The sequence below is a fragment of the Nothobranchius furzeri genome, chromosome 8, assembly GCF_043380555.1.
Source record: "Nothobranchius furzeri strain GRZ-AD chromosome 8, NfurGRZ-RIMD1, whole genome shotgun sequence".
NCBI classification, from domain to species: Eukaryota; Metazoa; Chordata; class Actinopteri; order Cyprinodontiformes; family Nothobranchiidae; genus Nothobranchius; species Nothobranchius furzeri.
This window is the reverse complement of record NC_091748.1, coordinates 8,134,566-8,155,697: the sequence shown is the minus strand read 5'-3', so window position 1 is coordinate 8,155,697 and position 21,132 is coordinate 8,134,566.

The window sequence follows — 21,132 nt, the reverse complement described above, 5'->3', positions numbered from 1 at the left end:
TCCTATAGGGGGTCAAACCATGTCCCAAAGGTCACCGGATCTGGTGTCAATTTAAAGAAAAAGTCCAGTTACATCTTTGTGGGCTTATAACTTGGCTTCTGAATGTCCTAGAGAGATCAGGTTTGTTTTAGTAGACTCCAATCAACAGCCCCTACAACCACAAAAAGGAATGGAGTCATTAGCACTTATGGTTTTTAAATGGCACCCAGAATTATGTTGCATGAAGCACAATTTCACATCATTCTGGGTTCATTTGTGTGAAAACAAGGTCCAATCAAGCTGAAACGTTACAGGAAGGTAGAATCTATTGAGTTGTAAGTGATCTGAACGTTCCATGATGATAGTACTTTCCTAAGGGGATCAAACCATGTCCCAAAGGTCACCGGATCTGGTGTCAATTTAAAGAAGTAGTCCATTTACACATTTGTGGGCTTATAACTTGGCTTCTGAATGTCCTAGAGAGATCAGGTTTCTTTTAATGTACTCCAATCAACAGCCCCTACAACCACAAAAAGGAATGGAGTCATTAGCACTTATGGTTTGTAAATGGCACCCAGAATTATGTTGCATGAAGCACAATTTCACATCATTCTGGGTCCATTTGTGTGAAAACAAGGTCCAATCAGGCTGAAACGTTACAGGAAGGTAGAATCTATTGACTTGTAAGTTATCTGAACATTTCATGATGATAGCACTTTCCTAAGGGGGTCAAACCATGTCCCAAATGTCACCGGATCTGGTGTAAATTTAAAGAAGTAGTCCAGTTACACATTTGTGGGCTTATAACTTGGCTTCTGAATGTCCTAGAGAGATCAGGTTTTTTTAATGTACTCCAATCAACAGCCCCTACAACCACAAAAGGGAATTGAGTCATTAGCACTTATGGTTTGTAAATGGCACCCAGAATTATGTTGCACGAAGCACAATTTCACATCATTCTGGGTCCATTTGTGTGAAAACTAGGTCCAATCAGGCTTAAACGTTACAAGAAGGTAGAATCTATTGAGTTGTAAGTGATCTGAACGTTTCATGATGATCGCACATTCCTATTGGGGGTCAAACAATGTTCCAAAGGTCACCGGGCCTGGTGTCACTTTAAAGAAGTAGTCCAGTTACACCTTTGTGGGCTTATAACTTGGCTTCTGAATATCCTAGAGAGGTCAGGTTTGTTTTAGAGTACCCCAATTAACAGCCCCCATTACCACTAAAAGGAATGGAGTCATTAGCACGTATGGTTTGTAAATGGCACCCAGAATTATGTTGCACGAAGCACAATTTCACATCATTCTGGGTTCATTTGTGTGAAAACAAGGTCCAATCAGACTGAAACGTTACAGGAAGGTAGAATCTATTGAGTTGTAAGTTATCTGAACGTTTCATGATGATAGCACTTTCCTAAGGGGGTCAAACCCTGTCCCAAAGGTCACCGGATCTGGTGTCAATTTAAAGAAGTAGTCCAGTTACACATTTGTGGGCTTATAACTTGGCTTCTGAATGTCCTAGAGAGATCAGGTTTGTTTTAATGTACTCCAATCAACAGCCCCTATAACCACAAAAAGGAATGGAGTCATTAGCACTTATGGTTTTTAAATGGCACCCAGAATTTTGTTGCACGAAGCACAATTTCACATCATTCTGGGTCCATTTGTGTGAAAACAAGGTCCAATCAGGCTGAAACATTACAAGAAGGTAGAATCTATTGAGTTGTAAGTGATCTGAACGTTTCAAGATGATCGCAGATTCCTACAGGGGGTCAAACCATGTCCCAAAGGTCACCGGGCCTGGTGTCACTTTAAAGAAGTAGTCCAGTTACACCTTTGTGGGTTTATAACTTGGTTTCTGAATATCCTAGAGAGGTCAGGTTTGTTTTAGAGTACTCCAATTAGCAGCCCCCATTACCACTAAAAGGAATGGAGTCATTAGCACTTATGGTTTTTAAATGGCACCCAGAATTATGTTGCATGAAGCACAATTTCACATCATTCTGCGTCCATTTCTGTGAAAACAAGGTCCAATCAGGCTGAAACGTTACAAGAAGGTTGAATCTATTGAGTTGTAAGTTATCTGAACGTTTCAAGATTATCGCACTTTCCTAAGGGGGTCAAACCATGTCCCAAAGGTCACCGGATCTGGTGTCAATTTAAAGTAGTCCAGTTACACATTTGTGGGCTTATAACTTGGCTTCTGAATGTCCTAGAGAGATCAGGTTTGTTTTAGCATACTCCAATCAACAGCCCCTACAACCACAAAAAGGAATGGAGTCATTAGCACTTATGGTTTGTAAATGGCACCCAGAATTATGTTGCACGAAGCACAATTTCACATCATTCTGGGTCCATTTGTGTGAAAACAAGGTCCAATCAGGCTGAAACGTTACAAGAAGGTAGAATCTATTGAGTTGTAAGTGATCTGAACGTTTCAGGATGATCGCACATTCATATTGGGGTCAAACCATGTTCCAAAGGTCACTGGATCTGGTGTCAATTTAAAGAAGTAGTCCAGTTACACCTTTGTGGGCTTATAACTTGGCTTCTGAATATCCTAGAGAGGTCAGGTTTGTTTTAGAGTACTCCAATTAACAGCCCCCATTACCACTAAAAGGAATGGAGTCATTAGCACATATGGTTTGTAAATGGCACCCAGAATTATGTTGCACGAAGCACAATTTCACATCATTCTGGGTTCATTTGTGTGAAAACAAGGTCCAATCAGGCAGAAATGTTACAGGAAGGTAGAATCTATTGAGTTGTAAGTGATCTGAACGTTTCATGATGATAGCACTTTCCTAAAGGGGTCAAACCATGTCCCAAAGGTCACCGGATCTGGTGTCAATTTAAAGAAGTAGTCCAGTTACACCTTTGTGGGCTTATAACTTGGCTTCTGAATATCCTAGAGAGGTCAGGTTTGTTTTAGAGTACTCCAATTAACAGCCCCCATTACCACTAAAAGGAATGGAGTCATTAGCACATATGGTTTGTAAATGGCACCCAGAATTATGTTGCACGAAGCACAATTTCACATCATTCTGGGTCCATTTGTGTGAAAACAAGGTCCAATCAGGCTGAAACGTTACAAGAAGGTAGAATCTATTGAGTTGTAAGTGATCTGAACGTTTCATGATAATCGCACATTCCTATAGGGGGTCAAACCATGTCCCAAAGGTCACCGGATCTGGTGTCAATTTAAAGAAAAAGTCCAGTTACATCTTTGTGGGCTTGTAACTTGGCTTCTGAATGTCCTAGAGAGATCAGGTTTGCTTTAGTAGACTCCAATCAACAGCCCCTACAACCACAAAAAGGAATGGAGTCATTAGCACTTATGGTTTTTAAATGGCACCCAGAATTATGTTGCACGAAGCACAATTTCACATCATTCTGGGTTCATTTGTGTGAAAACAAGGTCCAATCAAGCTAAAACGTTACAGGAAGGTAGAATCTATTGAGTTGTAAGTGATCTGAACGTTCCATGATGATAGTACTTTCCTAAGGGGATCAAACCATGTCCCAAAGGTCACCGGATCTGGTGTCAATTTAAAGAAGTAGTCCATTTACACATTTGTGGGCTTATAACTTGGCTTCTGAATGTCCTAGAGAGATCAGGTTTGTTTTAATGTACTCCAATCAACAGCCCCTACAACCACAAAAAGGAATGGAGTCATTAGCACTTATGGTTTGTAAATGGCACCCAGAATTATGTTGCATGAAGCACAATTTCACATCATTCTGGGTCCATTTGTGTGAAAACAAGGTCCAATCAGGCTGAAACGTTACAGGAAGGTAGAATCTATTGACTTGTAAGTTATCTGAACATTTCATGATGATAGCACTTTCCTAAGGGGGTCAAACCATGTCCCAAATGTCACCGGATCTGGTGTAAATTTAAAGAAGTAGTCCAGTTACACATTTGTGGGCTTATAACTTGGCTTCTGAATGTCCTAGAGAGATCAGGTTTTTTTAATGTACTCCAATCAACAGCCCCTACAACCACAAAAGGGAATTGAGTCATTAGCACTTATGGTTTGTAAATGGCACCCAGAATTATGTTGCACGAAGCACAATTTCACATCATTCTGGGTCCATTTGTGTGAAAACAAGGTCCAATCAGGCTTAAACGTTACAAGAAGGTAGAATCTATTGAGTTGTAAGTGATCTGAACGTTTCATGATGATCGCACATTCCTACTGGGGGTCAAACAATGTTCCAAAGGTCACCGGGCCTGGTGTCACTTTAAAGAAGTAGTCCAGTTACACCTTTGTGGGCTTATAACTTGGCTTCTGAATATCCTAGAGAGGTCAGGTTTGTTTTAGAGTACTCCAATTAACAGCCCCCATTACCACTAAAAGGAATGGAGTCATTAGCACGTATGGTTTGTAAATGGCACCCAGAATTATGTTGCACGAAGCACAATTTCACATCATTCTGGGTTCATTTGTGTGAAAACAAGGTCCAATCAGACTGAAACGTTACAGGAAGGTAGAATCTATTGAGTTGTAAGTTATCTGAACGTTTCATGATGATAGCACTTTCCTAAGGGGGTCAAACCCTGTCCCAAAGGTCACCGGATCTGGTGTCAATTTAAAGAAGTAGTCCAGTTACACATTTGTGGGCTTATAACTTGGCTTCTGAATGTCCTAGAGAGATCAGGTTTGTTTTAATGTACTCCAATCAACAGCCCCTACAACCACAAAAAAGGAATGGAGTCATTAGCACTTATGGTTTTTAAATGGCACCCAGAATTTTGTTGCACGAAGCACAATTTCACATCATTCTGGGTCCATTTGTGTGAAAACAAGGTCCAATCAGGCTGAAACATTACAAGAAGGTAGAATCTATTGAGTTGTAAGTGATCTGAACGTTTCAAGATGATCGCACTTTCCTAAGGGGGTCAAACTATGTCCAAAAGGTCACCGGATCTGGTGTCAATTTAAAGAAGTAGTCCAGTTACATATTTGTGGGCTTATAACTTGGCTTCTGAATGTCCTAGAGAGATCAGGTTTGTTTTAATGTACTCCAACCAACAGCCCCTACAACCACAAAAAGGAATGGAGTCATTAGCACTTATGGTTTTTAAATGGCACCCAGAATTATGTTGCACGAAGCACAATTTCACATCATTCTGTGTTCATTTGTGTGAAAACAAGGTCCAATCAGGCTGAAACGTTACAAGAAGGTAGAATCTATTGAGTTGTAAGTGATCTGAACGTTTCATGATGATCGCACATTCCTATAGGGGGTCAAACCATGTCCCAAAGGTCACCGGGCCTGGTGTCACTTTAAAGAAGTAGTCCAATTACACCTTTGAGGGCTTATAACTTGGTTTCTGAATGTCCTAGAGAGATCAGGTTTGTTTTAGTGTACTCCAATCAACAGCCCCTACAACCTCAAAAAGGAATGGAGTCATTAGCACTTATGGTTTTTAAATGGCACCCAGAATTAAGTTGCACGAAGCACAATTTCACATCATTCTGGGTCGATTTGTGTGAAAACAAGGTCCAATCAGGCTGAAACGTTACAAGAAGGTAGAATCTATTGAGTTGTAAGTGATCTGAACGTTTCATGATGATCGCACATTCCTATTGGGGGTCAAACCATGTCCCAAAGGTCACCGGGCCTGGTGTCACTTTAAAGAATTAGTCCAGTTACACCTTTGTGGGCTTATAACTTGGCTTCTGAATATCCTAGAGAGGTCAGGTTTGTTTTAGAGTACTCCAATTAGCAGCCCCCATTACCACTAAAAGGAATGGAGTCATTAGCACTTATGGTTTTTAAATGGCACCCAGAATTATGTTGCATGAAGCACAATTTCACATCATTCTGGGTCCATTTGTGTGAAAACAAGGTCCAATCAGGCTGAAACGTTACAAGAAGTTAGAATCTATTGAGTTGTAAGTGATCTGAACGTTTCAAGATGATCGCACTTTCCTAAGGGGGTCAAACCATGTCCCAAAGGTCACCGGATCTGGTGTCAATTTAAATAAGTAGTCCAGTTACACATTTGTGGGCTTATAACTTGGCTTCTGAATGCCCTAGAGAGATCAGGTTTGTTTTAATGTACTCCAACCAACAACCACTACAACGACAAAAAAGAATGGAGTCATTAGCACTTATGGTTTGTAAATGGCACCCAGAATTATGTTGCACGAAGCACAATTTCACATCATTCTGGGTCCATTTGTGTGAAAACAAGGTCCAGTCAGGCTGAAACGTTACAAGAAGGTAGAATCTATTGAGTTGTAAGTTATCTGAACGTTTCAAGATGATCGCACTTTCCTAAGGGGGTCAAACCATGTCCCAAAGGTCACCGGATCTGGTGTCAATTTAAAGAAGTAGTCCAGTTACACCTTTGTGGGCTTATAACTTGGCTTCTGAATGTCCTAGAGAGATCAGGTTTGTTTTAGTATACTTCAATCAACAGCCCCTACAGCCACTAAAAGGAATGGAGTCATTAGCACTTATGGTTTTTAAATGGCACCCAGAATTATGTTGCACGAAGCACAATTTCACATCATTCTGGGTTCATTTGTGTGAAAACAAGGTCCAATCAGGCTGAAACGTTACAAGAAGGTAGAATATATTGAGTTGTAAGTGATCTGAACGTTTCATGATGATCACACATTCCTATTGGGGGTCAAACCATGTCCCAAAGGTCACCGGGCCTGGTGTCACTTTAAAGAAGTAGTCCAATTACACCTTTGAGGGCTTATAACTTGGTTTCTGAATGTCCTAGAGAGATCAGGTTTGTTTTAAAGTACTCCAACCAACAGCCCCTACAACCACAAAAAGGAATGGAGTCATTAGCACTTATGGTTTGTAAATGGCACCCAGAATTATGTTGCACGAAGCACAATTTCACATCATTCTGGGTCCATTTGTGTGAAAACAAGGTCCAATCAGGCTGAAACGTTACAAGAAGGTAGAATGTATTGAGTTGTAAGTGATCTGAACGTTTCATGATGATCGCACATTCCTATTGGGGGTCAAACCATGTCCCAAAGGTCACCGGGCCTGGTGTCACATTAAAAAAGTAGTCCAATTACACCTTTGAGGGCTTATAACTTGGTTTCTGAATGTCCTAGAGAGATCAGGTTTGTTTTAGTGTACTCCAATCAACAACCCCTACAACCTCAAAAAGGAATGGAGTCATTAGCACTTATGGTTTTTAAATGGCACCCAGAATTATGTTGCATGAAGCACAATTTCACATCATTCTGGGTCCATTTGTGTGAAAACAAGGTCCAATCAGGCTGAAACGTTACAAGAAGGTAGAATCTATTGAGTTGTAAGTGATCTGAACGTTTCAAGATGATCGCACTTTCCTAAGGGGGTCAAATCATGTCCCAAAGGTCACCGGATCTGGTGTCAATTTAAAGAAGTAGTCCAGTTACACATTTGTGGGCTTATAACTTGGCTTCTGAATGTCCTAGAGAGATCAGGGTTGTTTTAGTATACTCCAATCAACAGCCCCTACAACCACAAAAAGGAATGGAGTCATTAGCACTTATGGTTTTTAAATGGAACCCAGAATTATGTTGCACGAAGCACAATTTTACATCATTCTGTGTTCATTTGTGAGAAAACAAGGTCCAATCAGGCTGAAAAGTTACAAGAAGGTAGAATCTATTGAGTTGTAAGTGATCTGAACGTTTCATGATGATCGTACATTCCTATAGGGGGTCAAACCATGTTCCAAAGGTCCCGGGCCTGGTTTCACTTTAAAGAAGTAGTCCAATTACACATTTGAGGGCTTATAACTTGGTTTCTGAATGTCCTAGAGAGATCAGGTTTGTTTTAGTGTACTCCAATCAACAGCCCCTACAACCTCAAAAAGGAATGGAGTCATTAGCACTTATGGTTTTTAAATAGCACCCAGAATTATGTTGCACGAAGCACAATTTCACATCATTCTGGGTCAATTTGTGTGAAAACAAGGTCCAATCAGGCTGAAACGTTACAAGAAGGTAGAATCTATTGAGTTGTAAGTGATCTGAACGTTTCATGATGATCGCACATTCCTATTGGGGGTCAAACCATGTCCCAAAGGTCACCGGGCCTGGTGTCACTTTAAAGAAGTAGTCCAGTTACACCTTTGTGGGCTTATAACTTGGCTTCTGAATATCCTAGAGAGGTCAGGTTTGATTTAGAGTACTCCAATTAGCAGCCCCCATTACCACTAAAAGGAATGGAGTCATTAGCACTTATGGTTTTTAAATGGCACCCAGAATTATGTTGCATGAAGCACAATTTCACATCATTCTGGGTCCATTTGTGTGAAAACAAGGTCCAATCAGGCTGAAACGTTACAAGAAGGTAGAATCTATTGAGTTGTAAGTGATCTGAACGTTTCAAGATGATCGCACTTTCCTAAGGGGGTCAAACCATGTCCCAAAGGTCACCGGATCTGGTGTCAATTTAAAGAAGTAGTCCAGTTACACATTTGTGGGCTTATAACTTGGCTTCTGAATGTCCTAGAGAGATCAGGTTTGTTTTAGTATACTCCAATCAACAGCCCCTACAACCACAAAAAGCAATGGAGTCATTAGCACTTATGGTTTTTAAATGGAACCCAGAATTATGTTGCACGAAGCACAATTTCACATCATTCTGTGTTCATTTGTGAGAAAACAAGGTCCAATCAGGCTGAATAGTTACAAGAAGGTAGAATCTATTGAGTTGTAAGTGATCTGAACGTTTCATGATGATCGCACATTCCTATAGGGGGTCAATCCATGTCCCAAAGGTCACCGGGCCTGGTCTCATTTTAAAGAAGTAGTCCAATTACACCTTTGAGGGCTTATAACTTGGTTTCTGAATGTCCTAGAGAGATCAGGTTTGTTTTAGTGTACTCCAATCAACAGCCCATACAACCTCAAAAAGGAATGGAGTCATTAGCACTCATGGTTTTTAAATGGCACCCAGAATTGTGTTGCACGAAGCACAATTTCACATCATTCTGGGTTCATTTGTGTGAAAACAAGGTCCAATCAGGCTGAAACATTACAGGAAGGTAGAATATATTGAGTTGTAAGTGATCTGAACGTTTCATGATGATAGCACTTTCCTAAGGGGGTCAAACCATGTCCCAAAGGTCACTGGGCCTGGTGTCACTTTAAAGAAGTAGTCCAGTTACACATTTGTGGGCTTATAACTTGGCTTCTGAATGCCCTAGAGAGATCAGGTTTGTTTTAATGTACTCCAACCAACAACCCCTACAACCACAAAAAAGAATGGAGTCATTAGCACTTATGGTTTGTAAATGGCACCCAGAATTATGTTGCACGAAGCACAATTTCACGTCATTCTGGGTCCATTTGTGTGAAAACAAGGTCCAATCAGGCTGAAACGTTACAAGAAGGTAGAATCTATTAAGTTGTAAGTGATCTGAACGTTTCATGATGATCGCACATTCCTATAGGGGGTCAAAGCATGTCCCAAAGGTCACCGGGCCTGGTGTCTCTTTAAAGAAGTAGTCTAGTTACACCTTTTAGGGCTTATAACTTGGTTTCTGAATGTTCTAGAGAGATCAGGTTTGTTTTAGTGTACTCCAATCAACAGCCCCTACAACCACAAAAAGGAATGGAGTCATTAGCACTTATGGTTTTTAAATGGCACCCAGAATTAAATTGCACGAAGCACAATTTCACATCATTCTGGGTCCATTTGTGTGAAAACAAGGTCCAATCAGGCTGAAACGTTACAAGAAGGTAGAATCTATTGAGTTGTAAGTGATCTGAACGTTTCATGATGATCGCACATTCCTATTGGGGGTCAAACCATGTCCCAAAGGTCACCGGGCCTGGTGTCACTTTAAAGAAGTAGTCCAGTTTTACCTTTGTGGGCTTATAACTCTGCATCTGAATATCCTAGAGAGGTCAGGTTTGTTTTAGAGTACTCCAATTAGCAGCCCCCATTACCACTAAAATGAATGGAGTCATTAGCACTTATGGTTTTTAAATGGCACCCAGAAATATGTTGCATGAAGCAAAATTTCACATCATTCTGGGTCCATTTGTGTGAAAACAAGGTCCAATCAGGCTGAAACGTTACAAGAAGGTAGAATCTATTGAGTTGTAAGTGATCTGAACGTTTCAAGATGATCGCACTTTCCTAAGGGGGTCAAACTATGTCCAAAAGGTCACCAGATCTGGTGTCAATTTAAAGAAGTAGTCCAGTTACATATTTGTGGGCTTATAACTTGGCTTCTGAATGTCCTAGAGAGATCAGGTTTGTTTTAGTATACTCCAATCAAAAGCCCCTACAACCACAAAAAGGAATGGAGTCGTTAGCACTTATGGTTTGTAAATGGCACCCAGAATTATGTTGCACGAAGCACAATTTCACATCATTCTGGGTTCATTTGTGTGAAAACAAGGTCCAATCAGGCTGAAACGTTACAAGAAGGTAAAATCTATTGAGTTGTAAGTGATCTGAACGTTTCATGATGATCGCAGATTCCTACAGGGGGTCAAACCATGTCCCAAAGGTCACCGGGCCTGGTGTCACTTTAAAGAAGTAGTCCAGTTACACCTTTGTGGGTTTATAACTTGGTTTCTGAATATCCTAGAGAGGTCAGGTTTGTTTTAGAGTACTCCAATTAGCAGCCCCCATTACCACTAAAAGGAATGGAGTCATTAGCACTTATGGTTTTTAAATGGCACCCAGAATTATGTTGCATGAAGCACAATTTCACATCATTCTGGGTCCATTTCTGTGAAAACAAGGTCCAATCAGGCTGAAACGTTACAAGAAGGTTGAATCTATTGAGTTGTAAGTTATCTGAACGTTTCAAGATTATCGCACTTTCCTAAGGGGGTCAAACCATGTCCCAAAGGTCACCGGATCTGGTGTCAATTTAAAGAAGTAGTCCAGTTACACATTTGTGGGCTTATAACTTGGCTTCTGAATGTCCTAGAGAGATCAGGGTTGTTTTAGCATACTCCAATCAACAGCCCCTACAACCACAAAAAGGAATGGAGTCATTAGCACTTATGGTTTGTAAATGGCACCCAGAATTATGTTGCACGAAGCACAATTTCACATCATTCTGGGTCCATTTGTGTGAAAACAAGGTCCAATCAGGCTGAAACGTTACAAGAAGGTAGAATCTATTGAGTTGTAAGTGATCTGAACGTTTCAGGATGATCGCACATTCATATTGGGGTCAAACCATGTTCCAAAGGTCACTGGATCTGGTGTCAATTTAAAGAAGTAGTCCAGTTACACCTTTGTGGGCTTATAACTTGGCTTCTGAATATCCTAGAGAGGTCAGGTTTGTTTTAGAGTACTCCAATTAACAGCCCCCATTACCACTAAAAGGAATGGAGTCATTAGCACATATGGTTTGTAAATGGCACCCAGAATTATGTTGCACGAAGCACAATTTCACATCATTCTGGGTTCATTTGTGTGAAAACAAGGTCCAATCAGGCAGAAATGTTACAGGAAGGTAGAATCTATTGAGTTGTAAGTGATCTGAACGTTTCATGATGATAGCACTTTCCTAAAGGGGTCAAACCATGTCCCAAAGGTCACCGGATCTGGTGTCAATTTAAAGAAGTAGTCCAGTTACACCTTTGTGGGCTTATAACTTGGCTTCTGAATATCCTAGAGAGGTCAGGTTTGTTTTAGAGTACTCCAATTAACAGCCCCCATTACCACTAAAAGGAATGGAGTCATTAGCACATATGGTTTGTAAATGGCACCCAGAATTATGTTGCACGAAGCACAATTTCACATCATTCTGGGTCCATTTGTGTGAAAACAAGGTCCAATCAGGCTGAAACGTTACAAGAAGGTAGAATCTATTGAGTTGTAAGTGATCTGAACGTTTCATGATAATCGCACATTCCTATAGGGGGTCAAACCATGTCCCAAAGGTCACCGGATCTGGTGTCAATTTAAAGAAAAAGTCCAGTTACATCTTTGTGGGCTTATAACTTGGCTTCTGAATGTCCTAGAGAGATCAGGTTTGTTTTAGTAGACTCCAATCAACAGCCCCTACAACCACAAAAAGGAATGGAGTCATTAGCACTTATGGTTTTTAAATGGCACCCAGAATTATGTTGCATGAAGCACAATTTCACATCATTCTGGGTTCATTTGTGTGAAAACAAGGTCCAATCAAGCTGAAACGTTACAGGAAGGTAGAATCTATTGAGTTGTAAGTGATCTGAACGTTCCATGATGATAGTACTTTCCTAAGGGGATCAAACCATGTCCCAAAGGTCACCGGATCTGGTGTCAATTTAAAGAAGTAGTCCATTTACACATTTGTGGGCTTATAACTTGGCTTCTGAATGTCCTAGAGAGATCAGGTTTGTTTTAATGTACTCCAATCAACAGCCCCTACAACCACAAAAAGGAATGGAGTCATTAGCACTTATGGTTTGTAAATGGCACCCAGAATTATGTTGCATGAAGCACAATTTCACATCATTCTGGGTCCATTTGTGTGAAAACAAGGTCCAATCAGGCTGAAACGTTACAGGAAGGTAGAATCTATTGACTTGTAAGTTATCTGAACATTTCATGATGATAGCACTTTCCTAAGGGGGTCAAACCATGTCCCAAATGTCACCGGATCTGGTGTAAATTTAAAGAAGTAGTCCAGTTACACATTTGTGGGCTTATAACTTGGCTTCTGAATGTCCTAGAGAGATCAGGTTTTTTTAATGTACTCCAATCAACAGCCCCTACAACCACAAAAGGGAATTGAGTCATTAGCACTTATGGTTTGTAAATGGCACCCAGAATTATGTTGCACGAAGCACAATTTCACATCATTCTGGGTCCATTTGTGTGAAAACTAGGTCCAATCAGGCTTAAACGTTACAAGAAGGTAGAATCTATTGAGTTGTAAGTGATCTGAACGTTTCATGATGATCGCACATTCCTATTGGGGGTCAAACAATGTTCCAAAGGTCACCGGGCCTGGTGTCACTTTAAAGAAGTAGTCCAGTTACACCTTTGTGGGCTTATAACTTGGCTTCTGAATATCCTAGAGAGGTCAGGTTTGTTTTAGAGTACCCCAATTAACAGCCCCCATTACCACTAAAAGGAATGGAGTCATTAGCACGTATGGTTTGTAAATGGCACCCAGAATTATGTTGCACGAAGCACAATTTCACATCATTCTGGGTTCATTTGTGTGAAAACAAGGTCCAATCAGACTGAAACGTTACAGGAAGGTAGAATCTATTGAGTTGTAAGTTATCTGAACGTTTCATGATGATAGCACTTTCCTAAGGGGGTCAAACCCTTTCCCAAAGGTCACCGGATCTGGTGTCAATTTAAAGAAGTAGTCCAGTTACACATTTGTGGGCTTATAACTTGGCTTCTGAATGTCCTAGAGAGATCAGGTTTGTTTTAATGTACTCCAATCAACAGCCCCTATAACCACAAAAAGGAATGGAGTCATTAGCACTTATGGTTTTTAAATGGCACCCAGAATTTTGTTGCACGAAGCACAATTTCACATCATTCTGGGTCCATTTGTGTGAAAACAAGGTCCAATCAGGCTGAAACATTACAAGAAGGTAGAATCTATTGAGTTGTAAGTGATCTGAACGTTTCAAGATGATCGCAGATTCCTACAGGGGGTCAAACCATGTCCCAAAGGTCACCGGGCCTGGTGTCACTTTAAAGAAGTAGTCCAGTTACACCTTTGTGGGTTTATAACTTGGTTTCTGAATATCCTAGAGAGGTCAGGTTTGTTTTAGAGTACTCCAATTAGCAGCCCCCATTACCACTAAAAGGAATGGAGTCATTAGCACTTATGGTTTTTAAATGGCACCCAGAATTATGTTGCATGAAGCACAATTTCACATCATTCTGGGTCCATTTCTGTGAAAACAAGGTCCAATCAGGCTGAAACGTTACAAGAAGGTTGAATCTATTGAGTTGTAAGTTATCTGAACGTTTCAAGATTATCGCACTTTCCTAAGGGGGTCAAACCATGTCCCAAAGGTCACCGGATCTGGTGTCAATTTAAAGTAGTCCAGTTACACATTTGTGGGCTTATAACTTGGCTTCTGAATGTCCTAGAGAGATCAGGTTTGTTTTAGCATACTCCAATCAACAGCCCCTACAACCACAAAAAGGAATGGAGTCATTAGCACTTATGGTTTGTAAATGGCACCCAGAATTATGTTGCACGAAGCACAATTTCACATCATTCTGGGTCCATTTGTGTGAAAACAAGGTCCAATCAGGCTGAAACGTTACAAGAAGGTAGAATCTATTGAGTTGTAAGTGATCTGAACGTTTCAGGATGATCGCACATTCATATTGGGGTCAAACCATGTTCCAAAGGTCACTGGATCTGGTGTCAATTTAAAGAAGTAGTCCAGTTACACCTTTGTGGGCTTATAACTTGGCTTCTGAATATCCTAGAGAGGTCAGGTTTGTTTTAGAGTACTCCAATTAACAGCCCCCATTACCACTAAAAGGAATGGAGTCATTAGCACATATGGTTTGTAAATGGCACCCAGAATTATGTTGCACGAAGCACAATTTCACATCATTCTGGGTTCATTTGTGTGAAAACAAGGTCCAATCAGGCAGAAATGTTTCAGGAAGGTAGAATCTATTGAGTTGTAAGTGATCTGAACGTTTCATGATGATAGCACTTTCCTAAAGGGGTCAAACCATGTCCCAAAGGTCACCGGATCTGGTGTCAATTTAAAGAAGTAGTCCAGTTACACCTTTGTGGGCTTATAACTTGGCTTCTGAATATCCTAGAGAGGTCAGGTTTGTTTTAGAGTACTCCAATTAACAGCCCCCATTACCACTAAAAGGAATGGAGTCATTAGCACATATGGTTTGTAAATGGCACCCAGAATTATGTTGCACGAAGCACAATTTCACATCATTCTGGGTCCATTTGTGTGAAAACAAGGTCCAATCAGGCTGAAACGTTACAAGAAGGTAGAATCTATTGAGTTGTAAGTGATCTGAACGTTTCATGATAATCGCACATTCCTATAGGGGGTCAAACCATGTCCCAAAGGTCACCGGATCTGGTGTCAATTTAAAGAAAAAGTCCAGTTACATCTTTGTGGGCTTGTAACTTGGCTTCTGAATGTCCTAGAGAGATCAGGTTTGCTTTAGTAGACTCCAATCAACAGCCCCTACAACCACAAAAAGGAATGGAGTTATTAGCACTTATGGTTTTTAAATGGCACCCAGAATTATGTTGCACGAAGCACAATTTCACATCATTCTGGGTTCATTTGTGTGAAAACAAGGTCCAATCAAGCTAAAACGTTACAGGAAGGTAGAATCTATTGAGTTGTAAGTGATCTGAACGTTCCATGATGATAGTACTTTCCTAAGGGGATCAAACCATGTCCCAAAGGTCACCGGATCTGGTGTCAATTTAAAGAAGTAGTCCATTTACACATTTGTGGGCTTATAACTTGGCTTCTGAATGTCCTAGAGAGATCAGGTTTGTTTTAATGTACTCCAATCAACAGCCCCTACAACCACAAAAAGGAATGGAGTCATTAGCACTTATGGTTTGTAAATGGCACCCAGAATTATGTTGCATGAAGCACAATTTCACATCATTCTGGGTCCATTTGTGTGAAAACAAGGTCCAATCAGGCTGAAACGTTACAGGAAGGTAGAATCTATTGACTTGTAAGTTATCTGAACATTTCATGATGATAGCACTTTCCTAAGGGGGTCAAACCATGTCCCAAATGTCACCGGATCTGGTGTAAATTTAAAGAAGTAGTCCAGTTACACATTTGTGGGCTTATAACTTGGCTTCTGAATGTCCTAGAGAGATCAGGTTTTTTTAATGTACTCCAATCAACAGCCCCTACAACCACAAAAGGGAATTGAGTCATTAGCACTTATGGTTTGTAAATGGCACCCAGAATTATGTTGCACGAAGCACAATTTCACATCATTCTGGGTCCATTTGTGTGAAAACAAGGTCCAATCAGGCTTAAACGTTACAAGAAGGTAGAATCTATTGAGTTGTAAGTGATCTGAACGTTTCATGATGATCGCACATTCCTACTGGGGGTCAAAAAATGTTCCAAAGGTCACCGGGCCTGGTGTCACTTTAAAGAAGTAGTCCAGTTACACCTTTGTGGGCTTATAACTTGGCTTCTGAATATCCTAGAGAGGTCAGGTTTGTTTTAGAGTACTCCAATTAACAGCCCCCATTACCACTAAAAGGAATGGAGTCATTAGCACGTATGGTTTGTAAATGGCACCCAGAATTATGTTGCACGAAGCACAATTTCACATCATTCTGGGTTCATTTGTGTGAAAACAAGGTCCAATCAGACTGAAACGTTACAGGAAGGTAGAATCTATTGAGTTGTAAGTTATCTGAACGTTTCATGATGATAGCACTTTCCTAAGGGGGTCAAACCCTGTCCCAAAGGTCACCGGATCTGGTGTCAATTTAAAGAAGTAGTCCAGTTACACATTTGTGGGCTTATAACTTGGCTTCTGAATGTCCTAGAGAGATCAGGTTTGTTTTAATGTACTCCAATCAACAGCCCCTACAACCACAAAAAAGGAATGGAGTCATTAGCACTTATGGTTTTTAAATGGCACCCAGAATTTTGTTGCACGAAGCACAATTTCACATCATTCTGGGTCCATTTGTGTGAAAACAAGGTCCAATCAGGCTGAAACATTACAAGAAGGTAGAATCTATTGAGTTGTAAGTGATCTGAACGTTTCAAGATGATCGCACTTTCCTAAGGGGGTCAAACTATGTCCAAAAGGTCACCGGATCTGGTGTCAATTTAAAGAAGTAGTCCAGTTACATATTTGTGGGCTTATAACTTGGCTTCTGAATGTCCTAGAGAGATCAGGTTTGTTTTAATGTACTCCAACCAACAGCCCCTACAACCACAAAAAGGAATGGAGTCATTAGCACTTATGGTTTTTAAATGGCACCCAGAATTATGTTGCACGAAGCACAATTTCACATCATTCTGTGTTCATTTGTGTGAAAACAAGGTCCAATCAGGCTGAAACGTTACAAGAAGGTAGAATCTATTGAGTTGTAAGTGATCTGAACGTTTCATGATGATCGCACATTCCTATAGGGGGTCAAACCATGTCCCAAAGGTCACCGGGCCTGGTGTCACTTTAAAGAAGTAGTCCAATTACACCTTTGAGGGCTTATAACTTGGTTTCTGAATGTCCTAGAGAGATCAGGTTTGTTTTAGTGTACTCCAATCAACAGCCCCTACAACCTCAAAAAGGAATGGAGTCATTAGCACTTATGGTTTTTAAATGGCACCCAGAATTAAGTTGCACGAAGCACAATTTCACATCATTCTGGGTCGATTTGTGTGAAAACAAGGTCCAATCAGGCTGAAACGTTACAAGAAGGTAGAATCTATTGAGTTGTAAGTGATCTGAACGTTTCATGATGATCGCACATTCCTATTGGGGGTCAAACCATGTCCCAAAGGTCACCGGGCCTGGTGTCACTTTAAAGAATTAGTCCAGTTACACCTTTGTGGGCTTATAACTTGGCTTCTGAATATCCTAGAGAGGTCAGGTTTGTTTTAGAGTACTCCAATTAGCAGCCCCCATTACCACTAAAAGGAATGGAGTCATTAGCACTTATGGTTTTTAAATGGCACCCAGAATTATGTTGCATGAAGCACAATTTCACATCATTCTGGGTCCATTTGTGTGAAAACAAGGTCCAATCAGGCTGAAACGTTACAAGAAGTTAGAATCTATTGAGTTGTAAGTGATCTGAACGTTTCAAGATGATCGCACTTTCCTAAGGGGGTCAAACCATGTCCCAAAGGTCACCGGATCTGGTGTCAATTTAAATAAGTAGTCCAGTTACACATTTGTGGGCTTATAACTTGGCTTCTGAATGCCCTAGAGAGATCAGGTTTGTTTTAATGTACTCCAACCAACAACCACTACAACGACAAAAAAGAATGGAGTCATTAGCACTTATGGTTTGTAAATGGCACCCAGAATTATGTTGCACGAAGCACAATTTCACATCATTCTGGGTCCATTTGTGTGAAAACAAGGTCCAGTCAGGCTGAAACGTTACAAGAAGGTAGAATCTATTGAGTTGTAAGTTATCTGAACGTTTCAAGATGATCGCACTTTCCTAAGGGGGTCAAACCATGTCCCAAAGGTCACCGGATCTGGTGTCAATTTAAAGAAGTAGTCCAGTTACACCTTTGTGGGCTTATAACTTGGCTTCTGAATGTCCTAGAGAGATCAGGTTTGTTTTAGTATACTTCAATCAACAGCCCCTACAGCCACAAAAAGGAATGGAGTCATTAGCACTTATGGTTTTTAAATGGCACCCAGAATTATGTTGCACGAAGCACAATTTCACATCATTCTGGGTTCATTTGTGTGAAAACAAGGTCCAATCAGGCTGAAACGTTACAAGAAGGTAGAATATATTGAGTTGTAAGTGATCTGAACGTTTCATGATGATCACACATTCCTATTGGGGGTCAAACCATGTCCCAAAGGTCACCGGGCCTGGTGTCACTTTAAAGAAGTAGTCCAATTACACCTTTGAGGGCTTATAACTTGGTTTCTGAATGTCCTAGAGAGATCAGGTTTGTTTTAAAGTACTCCAACCAACAGCCCCTACAACCACAAAAAGGAATGGAGTCATTAGCACTTATGGTTTGTAAATGGCACCAAGAATTATGTTGCACGAAGCACAATTTCACATCATTCTGGGTCCATTTGTGTGAAAACAAGGTCCAATCAGGCTGAAACGTTACAAGAAGGTAGAATCTATTGAGTTGTAAGTGATCTGAACGTTTCAAGATGATCGCACTTTCCTAAGGGGGTCAAATCATGTCCCAAAGGTCACCGGATCTGGTGTCAATTTAAAGAAGTAGTCCAGTTACACATTTGTGGGCTTATAACTTGGCTTCTGAATGTCCTAGAGAGATCAGGGTTGTTTTAGTATACTCCAATCAACAGCCCCTACAACCACAAAAAGGAATGGAGTCATTAGCACTTATGGTTTTTAAATGGAACCCAGAATTATGTTGCACGAAGCACAATTTTACATCATTCTGTGTTCATTTGTGAGAAAACAAGGTCCAATCAGGCTGAAAAGTTACAAGAAGGTAGAATCTATTGAGTTGTAAGTGATCTGAACGTTTCATGATGATCGTACATTCCTATAGGGGGTCAAACCATGTTCCAAAGGTCCCGGGCCTGGTTTCACTTTAAAGAAGTAGTCCAATTACACATTTGAGGGCTTATAACTTGGTTTCTGAATGTCCTAGAGAGATCAGGTTTGTTTTAGTGTACTCCAATCAACAGCCCCTACAACCTCAAAAAGGAATGGAGTCATTAGCACTTATGGTTTTTAAATAGCACCCAGAATTATGTTGCACGAAGCACAATTTCACATCATTCTGGGTCAATTTGTGTGAAAACAAGGTCCAATCAGGCTGAAACGTTACAAGAAGGTAGAATCTATTGAGTTGTAAGTGATCTGAACGTTTCATGATGATCGCACATTCCTATTGGGGGTCAAACCATGTCCCAAAGGTCACCGGGCCTGGTGTCACTTTAAAGAAGTAGTCCAGTTACACCTTTGTGGGCTTATAACTTGGCTTCTGAATATCCTAGAGAGGTCAGGTTTGATTTAGAGTACTCCAATTAGCAGCCCCCATTACCACTAAAAGGAATGGAGTCATTAGCACTTATGGTTTTTAAATGGCACCCAGAATTATGTTGCATGAAGCACAATTTCACATCATTCTGGGTCCATTTGTGTGAAAACAAGGTCCAATCAGGCTGAAACGTTACAAGAAGGTAGAATCTATTGAGTTGTAAGTGATCTGAACGTTTCAAGATGATCGCACTTTCCTAAGGGGGTCAAACCATGTCCCAAAGGTCACCGGATCTGGTGTCAATTTAAAGAAGTAGTCCAGTTACACATTTGTGGGCTTATAACTTGGCTTCTGAATGTCCTAGAGAGATCAGGTTTGTTTTAGTATACTCCAATCAACAGCCCCTACAACCACAAAAAGCAATGGAGTCATTAGCACTTATGGTTTTTAAATGGAACCCAGAATTATGTTGCACGAAGCACAATTTCACATCATTCTGTGTTCATTTGTGAGAAAACAAGGTCCAATCAGGCTGAAAAGTTACAAGAAGGTAGAATCTATTGAGTTGTAAGTGATCTGAACGTTTCATGATGATCGCACATTCCTATAGGGGGTCAATCCATGTCCCAAAGGTCACCGGGCCTGGTCTCATTTTAAAGAAGTAGTCCAATTACACCTTTGAGGGCTTATAACTTGGTTTCTGAATGTCCTAGAGAGATCAGGTTTGTTTTAGTGTACTCCAATCAACAGCCCATACAACCTCAAAAAGGAATGGAGTCATTAGCACTCATGGTTTTTAAATGGCACCCAGAATTGTGTTGCACGAAGCACAATTTCACATCATTCTGGGTTCATTTGTGTGAAAACAAGGTCCAATCAGGCTGAAACATTACAGGAAGGTAGAATATATTGAGTTGTAAGTGATCTGAACGTTTCATGATGATAGCACTTTCCTAAGGGGGTCAAACCATGTCCCAAAGGTCACTGGGCCTGGTGTCACTTTAAAGAAGTAGTCCAGTTACACATTTGTGGGCTTATAACTTGGCTTCTGAATGCCCTAGAGAGATCAGGTTTGTTTTAATGTACTCCAACCAACAACCCCTACAACCACAAAAAAGAATGGAGTCATTAGCACTTATGGTTTGTAAATGGCACCCAGAATTATGTTGCACGAAGCACAATTTCACGTCATTCTGGGTCCATTTGTGTGAAAACAAGGTCCAATCAGGCTGAAACGTTACAAGAAGGTAGAATCTATTAAGTTGTAAGTGATCTGAACGTTTCATGATGATCGCACATTCCTATAGGGGGTCAAACCATGTCCCAAAGGTCACCGGGCCTGGTGTCTCTTTAAAGAAGTAGTCTAGTTACACCTTTTAGGGCTTATAACTTGGTTTCTGAATGTTCTAGAGAGATCAGGTTTGTTTTAGTGTACTCCAATCAACAGCCCCTACAACCACAAAAAGGAATGGAGTCATTAGCACTTATGGTTTTTAAATGGCACCCAGAATTAAATTGCACGAAGCACAATTTCA